Source organism: Crocodylus porosus, unplaced genomic scaffold, assembly GCF_001723895.1.
Source record: "Crocodylus porosus isolate Cpor-Errol unplaced genomic scaffold, CroPor_comp1, whole genome shotgun sequence".
Lineage (NCBI taxonomy): Eukaryota > Metazoa > Chordata > Crocodylia > Crocodylidae > Crocodylus > Crocodylus porosus.
The window spans coordinates 250,546,598-250,556,554 of record NW_017728886.1 but is presented as its reverse complement, the minus strand read 5'-3'; positions in this window follow the sequence as shown (position 1 = coordinate 250,556,554).

Genomic DNA, 9,957 nt, shown 5'->3' with positions numbered 1-9,957 from the left:
CTTTCCTGCCAAGGCAGGGGGTCGGACTAGATGATCTACCTAGGTCCCTTCCGACTCTAGCTACTATGAAACTATGAAACATCAGGGTCTTCAGGGGCTCCAGTGCTCAGGACATGTTTTATTTAGATCACAGTAAACATTAATGTGCAACTGCTCAGCTGGAAATTGTGCACTTAGCTCACAAGAAAGTGTAGTGTTGTCACCGCAAATACTTCAGTTATACTGGTTAGTGTTTTCCCCATGCTGAAACATACCTTTCTCGCCCATGATGTGGTCTCTTGGAGCCATATTGTTTTCTGCAGTAACTTTGTTGCAGTTATAGGGTTATGACAATGATGAATTTGGCTTAGGTAATTAGAGTCCATTACTGTTGTACTGCAGTGGCAAAGGATCATGGAAAGTTAAATGCTCAAGTTTGATTACTCTACTATATAACACTTGGAGGAAAGTGTAAAAATCTGTGCACTTGCTAACAACCCTATTTTTGGCAATCGTCCAACTCTCAAATAATGAATCTCCACAAAGAAGAGAGTTCTAATAGGAAGGAATGTAGGTACAGTAATATGAAAGTGTTATTAGGCTTGTTTCTTCTGAAGTTATTAATCAAGGGCAAGTTCATTATACGTAATTTAATAGCTGTCATAATAATTGCTCACAGCTGTAACTAAAATAATCTCCTGTCAATGACTTGAGCAAAAACAATTCTGTTTCCAGCGCCACCTTACTTAAGATACATTTTCCCTAGCAAGCTATCTTTAACATTGAATGTATCACACAGGAATTGCATCTGCTGAAAACAAATGTATATTTTCTTTAATTGTGAGGCCAATCATGGTGTTACCAAGGCCCAGGTCTACAAAGATATTTAAATGTTTGTTTCTCATAAATAGGAGTTAGGTCCAGATTCAAGAAAGGACAGAAGCACCTGAAATACCTTAGGTGGACTTACGGCTATTTGTACAACTCATCAACCTACTCAGCTCTGTTTCATCTGAAAGTTTCCCAGGTACCTGCTATCAAACTCCTGCACATGCCCTGAAACACCCAGCCTAAGGAGATATGGCACTTACCTCCTGCCTAATCCCACTGGGATTCAGAAACACAGAAGAGCAAAGAGCTCACTGGCCAAGTTCATGGACGACACCAAGTTATGGGGGAGCGTGGTCATGCTTGAAGATAGGCTACAAATACAAGGCAGACCTAGACAGCCTGGCAAGTTGGGCAGATCAAAATCTGATGAAGTTCAACATCAAGAAATGTAAAGTGCTCCACCTCAGGACGAGCAACCTCCAACAAACCTACAGGCTTGGTGGCACCAAATGGACCAGCACCATGAACAAAAGGAACCTGGGGGTAATAACAAGACCACAGTATGAATATGAGCCAGCAGTGCGATGCTATAGCCAGTAGGGCAAATAATACTCTGGCATGCATCAATTGATGCATCTCCAGCAAAACCTAAGAGGTGATTCTTCTGCTCTACTCAGCGCTGGTGAGACCACAGCTGGAGTACTGTGTTCAGTTCTGGGCACCACCCTTTAACAAGGACATGGACAAGTTTGAGCATGTCCAAAAAAGAGTCACCTATATGATCAGTCTTGCACAGGAAGCCATATGAGGAAAGACTGAGGGATCTTCAGCCTGAAGAAAAGAAGGCTGAGTGGGGACCTAGTAGCAGCTTACTGCTACACTAAGGGAGTACACCAAGGGCTCAGTGAGCAGCTGTTCACCAGGGTACCTGAAGGGAAAACTAGGCATAATGGCCACCAACTCCTGGAAGATCAATTTAGGCTCAACATTAGGAAAAACATCTTCACAGTCAGGGTGTCCAGACTGTGGAATAAGCTCCCTCCATGGGTGGTGCAATCACCTACCCTAGAAATCTTCAAATAGAAAATAGACAGTCACCTTGCTGGGGTCATCTTATCACCAGTTATCTTTCCTGCTTGGTGCAGGGGGCTGGACCCAAAGATCTTCCAAGGTCCCTTCCAGCCTTACAATATGACCACTGGTTTCCTGTTCTGAAACTCCTGTTTAAGAAGACCAGAAAGGTAACACTGGTCAGGATGGCCCCAAACATAACCCAAAAATGGAAAGGAGATGGTGGAGCTACAAACCAGCCCATTCCACACAGGGAGCCTGTAGCTGCCATGTCTACAAGCAGTCCTGCTTCACTGACATGAGATACAAACCTACATAAATAAGGGAAGAGACACAAGCTAACTTGGCCAACAAAAATCAAGATCACTCCATAATGAACACTGAGAAATACATTTTACTGTACGTGAAGAGGTATGATGCAATAACTATTAGCTTTGTTATTTTAAAGGCAAAAAAAAAAGAACTATGTATGAATTGGGTACATTTTCTCACACCAATATAATCATGTTCTAGAATTTGGGACAAAAAAAAAGATCTGGCAAGTTCTAGAGAGTAACGAGTCCATGGTAATGTAGACCCTAACGTTGGCTTTGCTGCCCACGCACAACATGCTCACTCACAACAGTCTATTGGACAAATCGCCCATATGACAGAAGTTAGTCAATAAGGGCTCCTATACACATGCAGGGAGGCTGCTTTGATGTGCTGTAATTCCAGGACATCAGAGCAGACTCAGTTAATTGAGTATGCTGGAGCATGGTAATTACCATGTTCCAACAGACTCCAGCATCATGTGTATCAGTGTCCTTGTGCTGAAAAATGGTACCGGAGTTCTTTAAACTAAAGTTTGTTCAATGAGCTTTAATTCAAAGCACCCTACCACCATTTTTCAACACAGGGACATTGATACATGTGACATTCCAGGAGCTCTTTATTAGCGTGGCTCTCAGATCTGCACTAATTAAAATACTGCTGCCACCCACCCACCCCACCCACCACCAGCACCACCACCACCTCCCTGAGCATGTCTATAAACATCCTAAGAGGGCACCCTCATAAGTGTTGAACATACAGTTCTCTCTGATGTCACAAGGAGTTGTCAGCCCTTTTTCTACAAGGACTAACATTAAGTACCAGCATCTGAGTCTCTTGTCCTTCATCTCTAGAGCTTAATTTCCAGATCCGAAATGAGGAAATACTAGACCTCCTTAAAACATTTCAAGTTTGGCCTTAGGGAATGAAGGAAATTTCTTTAGCATTTGCCATCTTCCTTTTACTTCCATCTAGTTTAAAGAAACAGTACTGGCTTTGGTTTAACTGCTTCTTCCTCTGAATGCAGCCCCTCATTTTCTCTGATTCCGTTTTTTGTTCCTCAGCTTCTGAAACTATTGCCTGATGCTTGATTTTCATTTATGCTTTGTCATACAGATTTATGTCTGCTTCGGATTATCAAACTTACTGGCAAGTTCTCTTTTCCTGTTGTCCTAGTTACTGCGGGCCCTGCCCTCTGCTGGCAGGGGGATGCTTCTCTATTTTAAATGCCTTAATTAAATGGTTTCAACCACTAAATTCTATCAAGCCATTAAGCATTTATTTCTACCCGAAAATAAATTTTTAAAATACAGAAGAATTTGAAACTGGGACACTCTATTATTAAGTGAACTTAGCTCAGAACATTTTACAAACCATCAAAAGGCTGCACAAACCTCAGCATTTTTAAATATTTAGACTGTATGAATCAGTAAGGCCCTGAAAGGGCCGATAATATTTTTGGTTCTGGCATCTCTGACACTCACAGTAGCTGAAGTTACCCACTGCCTTCCAGGCCTGCACAGCCCAGAAACCTTTGGATGACTTGTACACTGGACCAACCCTACCATGAGAGTTGGCTTGCTATGACAGACTTAAAATCACTATCACCCTCTTCAACAGGGAATTACAGAATTTACTCAGGTCTTGCGAAGAATGGAACAACATTGCCTTGTGTTAAAGGGAACATCCTAAGTCAGCTGTCTTAACAAAGCAAGTCTTATGGAATGGGTCTTCTCCCACAGGGTTAGTTAGGGTAATTCTTACTCCAGATCAACACCTAGAGAATAAGGAGAAAAGTGCCTTAAGTAGATAAGGATAGAAAGAAGTAGGGAAAAATTCTATATTAGTCACTCCAGAAACACACAGGTATGCTTGTAATGACTAGCAGTAGAACAGACATTTTGAAATAGAGAAGCAAGTTTCATTAATCATGTTAATAGAGATGCCCCTGCGCAGTACTCTCAGTATTTTGATAACATTTATGTTGCAAATAGGTGCCTGCCATGGGTGAGTACCAGAAAAGACTTTGGAACCTTAGGCCCCTAGAAACTATGATAGGAGCCACGTTGAATAACGCACCTTTCCTCTTCCCTCAAACTGGAGACATGGGTCTGCTCCTTATAATTTCCCATGCTATTTTAGTCTTAAAGGGCTTTCGATAGTCTTCAACTGCTGTTCTAAACACTGTGAATAATTTTCGTAAATTGGGCCTGCTGGCTAGGGACAGACATCACACATAAACTAGTATAAGTGATTGCAAACTGCTTCAAGTCTGTACCACAACAGAAGGTCAGTGCACATGCACTGCTTTCAAATTAGCCTAAACTGGTTTAAGATAAACCTGAATGGATGCAGCATCAGAGTTAACTGATATAGGTTAAACTGGTTTATCGAACTTCTGTCCTATAACCCCAAGATTGTAATTTGGGTAGTCAGTGGCTGGCTAAACAGGCCACCCTTTACGGTTATCCTACATATCTGCTTCTGTATGGGCACCATTCTGATCCCATAGTGATGTCAAAATCACCTGGTGCAGAAGGCTTTTGGGGGAAGAATTGAAATCTGAAAGAAAAACAGGAGTCCAGCATTTCCCATGCTCTGCCCATTCTTCTAGCTTGTTTAGGCTGGGGAGCAGGCACCTCACTCAGGCCATAACAGCACCTCTTCTCTACATAGCTGGGAGACTTCATTTCCAGCCCAAGTGTCTCCTGTTCTTGTAGCTCAGTAAGTAAACAAGTGAGAGCAGCTCCTGCCCCAGTTCCCTGCAATAGCCAATCCTAATGATGAAGGAACATGCTATAAAGCACAGGTTTTCATTCTCCATCGTTATAGTCATTCCCTCCCAAGTAGCATCTAACTTACCTTCTCCTTGATCTCCCCCATCTCTCTCTCTCTCTCTCTCTCTCTCTCTCTCTTTCAGTAGGACTTCTGTCTGTCTGTCTCTATGCTGCCCAGGGCAAGCCTTTGTTGGTGAACTGCCCTCCCAGTGAAAACTGAAGAATCCCATGAGTCTCCTAACAACACTGTCATTGAAAGTGCAGGACAGAAGTGCAAGGAGTGCATTATATTGATTACTCTGAAAAACTGCTGAATATTCTCAATTCCCGTTAGCTTCTGCAGGAGTTGTGGGAGCTCCATACCATGCAATACTAGGCATTGTACTCATTACTGCTATAATGATAGAAGCATTGTTATTAAAAGCATACATTTAAATTCAATAGAGATCTACACACTAGACATCAGAGATGCACTACATACCTTTTCAAATGTGCTCTCTAATGCCGTATTACCAACCACATCATTAAATTACCTCTCTTGAATGATAAATACGATCATCTTTATTAAAGTGACTATACCATATAAGGCAAGATATGAAATCATAGAACTGCACACCTGTTTCATTGTTGACTCAAGAGTTCCAGACTGCTTGTGGTAATCAATGGAGCCACCTGGTACAAGCTCATTCATGAATATACTGTATACTGGCTGTTTTAAAAAAAACCTATTAAGATAAAGCATGCCCACCTATAATCATCAATGACCTGAAAATTAGCATTGGAATTAAACTTCATGTTTGTATTTCCATTAGTTAAACTATTTATGCCATAATAAGCTTTTCTGTTCCAGGTTTTAAGGTTTTAATAGCAGTAGTTAAACTGGTTATGTTTTCTTCTGTTACATTTTCTTTCTCCAACACCACTTTATTTTTGCTGCACTTAATCAAAAGATGCTTCTCAGCTACAGGAAGAACTGTGGCCTTTGCACAGTTGAACTACAGCTGTTTTTCATATGGATGAGATCCAGAGATGTTATGAGGGATTCTAAACCTGGGAGGAGCTAGGCATAGTGTGAGAAGGCTCTGTCTCAAATTATTTCCTGCTTTCCCAGTTATTAGAAAAACCCATAAAAAATTTAAAGTAACTTCAATGGAAAGTGATTTTTTGCCTCCCTACCCTTTATTTTTCTTCTGGAATTTTGTTTTTAATTTTTAAAAGGTATCGGACGATGAGGTGAGCATGTTAAAACATTGTTCTGACTGCTAGATAAACTATGCGTACATTATAAAGGAACTTTTGAAACAGATTATACAGCTGTTGCCAGTGTTCTGCAAGAAACCAAGATCTAAAGAAGAAATTAAACAGCTTCTTCCTATTTCCATTGATTAAATTATTTTTTATTCTATTTTTTAATTTGGGGTATTCTTTAAGATTTAATAAAATCATTTTTGTTAAGATGTTCCTATACTTAATCACGAATCATTTGGGAAACATAAGAACATACATAAAAAGTTACTATTACCATTTAGACATTAGCACTGGCAAAGAAAGCTGGTCAGATTTTCAATATGCTTTTTTGGGGTGAAAAATGCAGATTTGGTGACACTGAAAATTTTCTCAAATGCTGTCAGATCATTTAGAAAAAAAACTAAAAAAAAATTCCTAAAAAATATTGAAACATTTTGACATCTTTTACTTTTGATTTGTCTTGCTTGCAAACAAATTTGGTTTAAAATTACCTTTAATGTTATTAAAATATATGCAGTTTCAAAGATTTTAAATATTTCATTCAACTTCACAATTTAATTTTTTTTTTTTTTTTTGTTAAGAATTTTTGAAGTTATCACTGAACCAAAAAAGTCCTTTTTGCACTCGGTACTCTTGACAACCCCTACAAATACAGGCATACTCTGCCAACCCTGGTACGTGCCAGTGAAGGTATTAAAGCACTGCCCTCAATTGCTTACCCACATATAAGTCAGGAACCATCTAGCTCATAAGGAACTGAGCTAGTTGGAATAGAGCCCTGTTCTTCGCAGTGCCAGCAGAGGTTCATAGTCTTCCATCTACCCAGAGGTGTACCAAGCCAAGTTGGTGCTGGTGAGGACCCAAGTTTGCTTCTCTATTGGTGAATTGGTGGGGCCCCCTCCGCCCAAGAGACAGCCGCGAGAAGAGAGGCCTAGGTCTCCCTGCAGAAGGAGGCCTCCCGCCACCCAGCCAGCCGGTGTACCTGCAGCTCCCCCGCAGGACTCGGACTCGGACTCGGACTGGTGGTACCCTGCTGACTTTCACCCAAGCTTAGGACCTGCCACTCCTCAGGACAAAGGGGAGACGGGGACTGCTGCTCGTGGGGCCCTGCCTGGTGAGACTGAAGGAGAAAACATTCCCACGCATTTACCTGCCGGTGGGGCAGATTCCTCCAGTCAGAGGGAACCTGAACCACCGAGGCCCTCATAGAGTCCTGCCCCAGACCGCACCCCACGACCAAGGCAGGAGCTTCAGCCAGTCTGTCGCTTCACCTACGATGCCCCAGGGGTGCCTAGGGAGGTCCCCATCACTGCCCCTTGGGTTCAATAGTCCCCCAGGCTCAGGCCTGTGCTTCACTGGGGACGGTGAAGGGTTCCGCAGGGGAGGATGTGACAGGCTGGCTGGCAGTGACCTGGCCCAGGGGTTTTGAAAGGACAAAAGATGACTGGAGGACTTGGGATTCCCTTTCTTCACCAATCAGGCCCAAGAGACTCACCCCCCATGTTCCCTGATTGGCCCCTCGGGTCACCTGGAGAGGGATAAAAGGGGCAGCCTGGGCTGACTCAAGGGAGACCAGCGAGGGACAACAAGGAAGGAGCTTCACAGAGCTGGCAAGAGCTGAGCCAGCGGGGCAGGAGCAGTGCCTCAGAAGAGCCTGAAAAAGCAGGACCTCCAGGCAGCAGTGGGACCCTCAGCAGCATGGTGTGCAGCCGGCAGGAGAGGCTCCCCGCTGGGCTCCAGGATCCCCTACGAGAGGCTGTAGCCAGCAGGAGAGGCTCCCCCAGCTCCAGCAAGGATATGAGCAGCAACCTGAGAGGCTCCCAGCTCTGCTTCCAGCTCCTCCAATCAGAGGCCAGGCAGCTTGATGTGAGGCTGGGGCTCCGGGAAGGTCAAGACCCCTACCAGGCTGGAGCAGTGCCACCAGTGGTGGCTCTGTGGCAGAGTTCCTGCCTACCATGTGGGACATCTGAGTTCCAGCTGAGGTGACTTGGGGTGAGTGAGCTAACAAGAAACAAATGTTCTTGCAACAGAAAGGGGCCATTGTGTTTTCCCCCCTTTCTCCCCCTCCAGGTACCAAGGCCCTATATTTCCTTGTCATTTGACGTTTTGTATTTTGTGCCTTTTATATTTCACCAACCTGTATTGGTTGTTCTGTTTGTGTTTTATATTTTGTTAACCCTGTCTTTTGTCAATGATTGTAAGTGTCTAACCCTTGTTGAATCCTGCCCCCTTGGGGCATTGTAGTGTCCACTATACCCTCTGATTTATGCCTGTTATGTTCCCAGTATTAAAAGGTATATGGTTAAGTCCCCATTGGTGGTCTGACTCTGCTCTATAGGGGGAGGAGAGTCCCTATACCTCCCACAGCACTTGTGCACCTGCTTTGATCCCTTCAATTGGAGGGGGTACCTCTTGGCGTACCGCTTGGGTTACACAAGCAAATCCCGGGACATCATTCTCCCCTTCTGCTTGGCCTTGGTGGAATACTGCATCCAGTTTTGGGCCCCACAATTCTAAAAGGATGTGGAGAAGCCTGAGAGAGTGCAGAGGAGAGCCACGTGCATGATCACAGGTCAGGAAAACAGAACTTACAATGACAGGCTGAGAGCTATGGTGCTTTTCAGCCTGGAAAACTGCAGGCTCGGGGTGATCTGATGGCCACCTATAAGTTTATCAGGGGTGTTCACCAGGATCTAGGAGAACGATTTTTCACCAGAGTGCCCCAAGGAATGACAAGGTTGAACGGTTATAAACTACTGCAAGACCATTTCAGGCTGGACATAAGGAAAAATTTCTTTACTGTCTGAGCCTCCAAGGTCTAAAATAGCCTGCTACCGGAGGTGGTTCATGCACCTACATTGCACGTCTTCAAGAGAAATGTGGATGCTTATCTTGCTGGGATCCTATGATCCCAGCTGACTTCTTGCCCCTCGGGCAGGGGGCTGGACTCAATGATCTTCTGAGGTCCCTTCCAGCCCAAATGTCTATGAACTCTATGAACAGTCTTTCTATTGCTCTACCTAGAAACCACTTCTTCATTGGTGACACTGTGAGAAGGTCCTGAAAACCACTGTGGTGCCACCTAAACTCTTTTTTCAGATTTTCATTGTCACACAACATGAAAAACTGCACAAGGAAAATGGATGCTGAAATGTCTATTCCCATGAAGAAACAGAATCACTTTATGGTGGAACACTAGGCAAACCCACCTTCAATCCAGTGGAGATGGCCCTTCTCTTCCAAACAGACAGTATTTCTTCCATGTCCTAATATTTTGGTAGTTCTTTAGTACAGTTCTATCCTTTATGCATTTAGTCAGTAATTTAGGTTTTACACTGCCAATATCTGTTTCAATCTGGTGTGTGTGTTTAGTTCCCATCCATCCATGTCTGGCAGCTTCTACTAAAATAGCAATGCACCCTGGTGAGGCACAGCCAACAGAAAGTACAGGGAGCAGGGGGTCTACACTTGCCTTCTGCCAACTGCCAAACAGTAGCAGAAGCCTCATTTCACTGGCAGGGCAGTGATGGTATATCCCCACTGACAGACAGGAAAGCTTTGCTGCTATGAGTGTGGACTCTTGAGTTCTGCTGGTAAAACTTATTAGAGTAGGGCTCAGTAAAACTGAGCAAGGTCTTGGACCAGTCTGACATGGAGAGAACAGCCCCTGTTCTCCGCAGTGCCAGCAGTGGGCCATAGTCTTCCATCTACCCAGGGGTGTACTAAGCCAAGTTGGTGC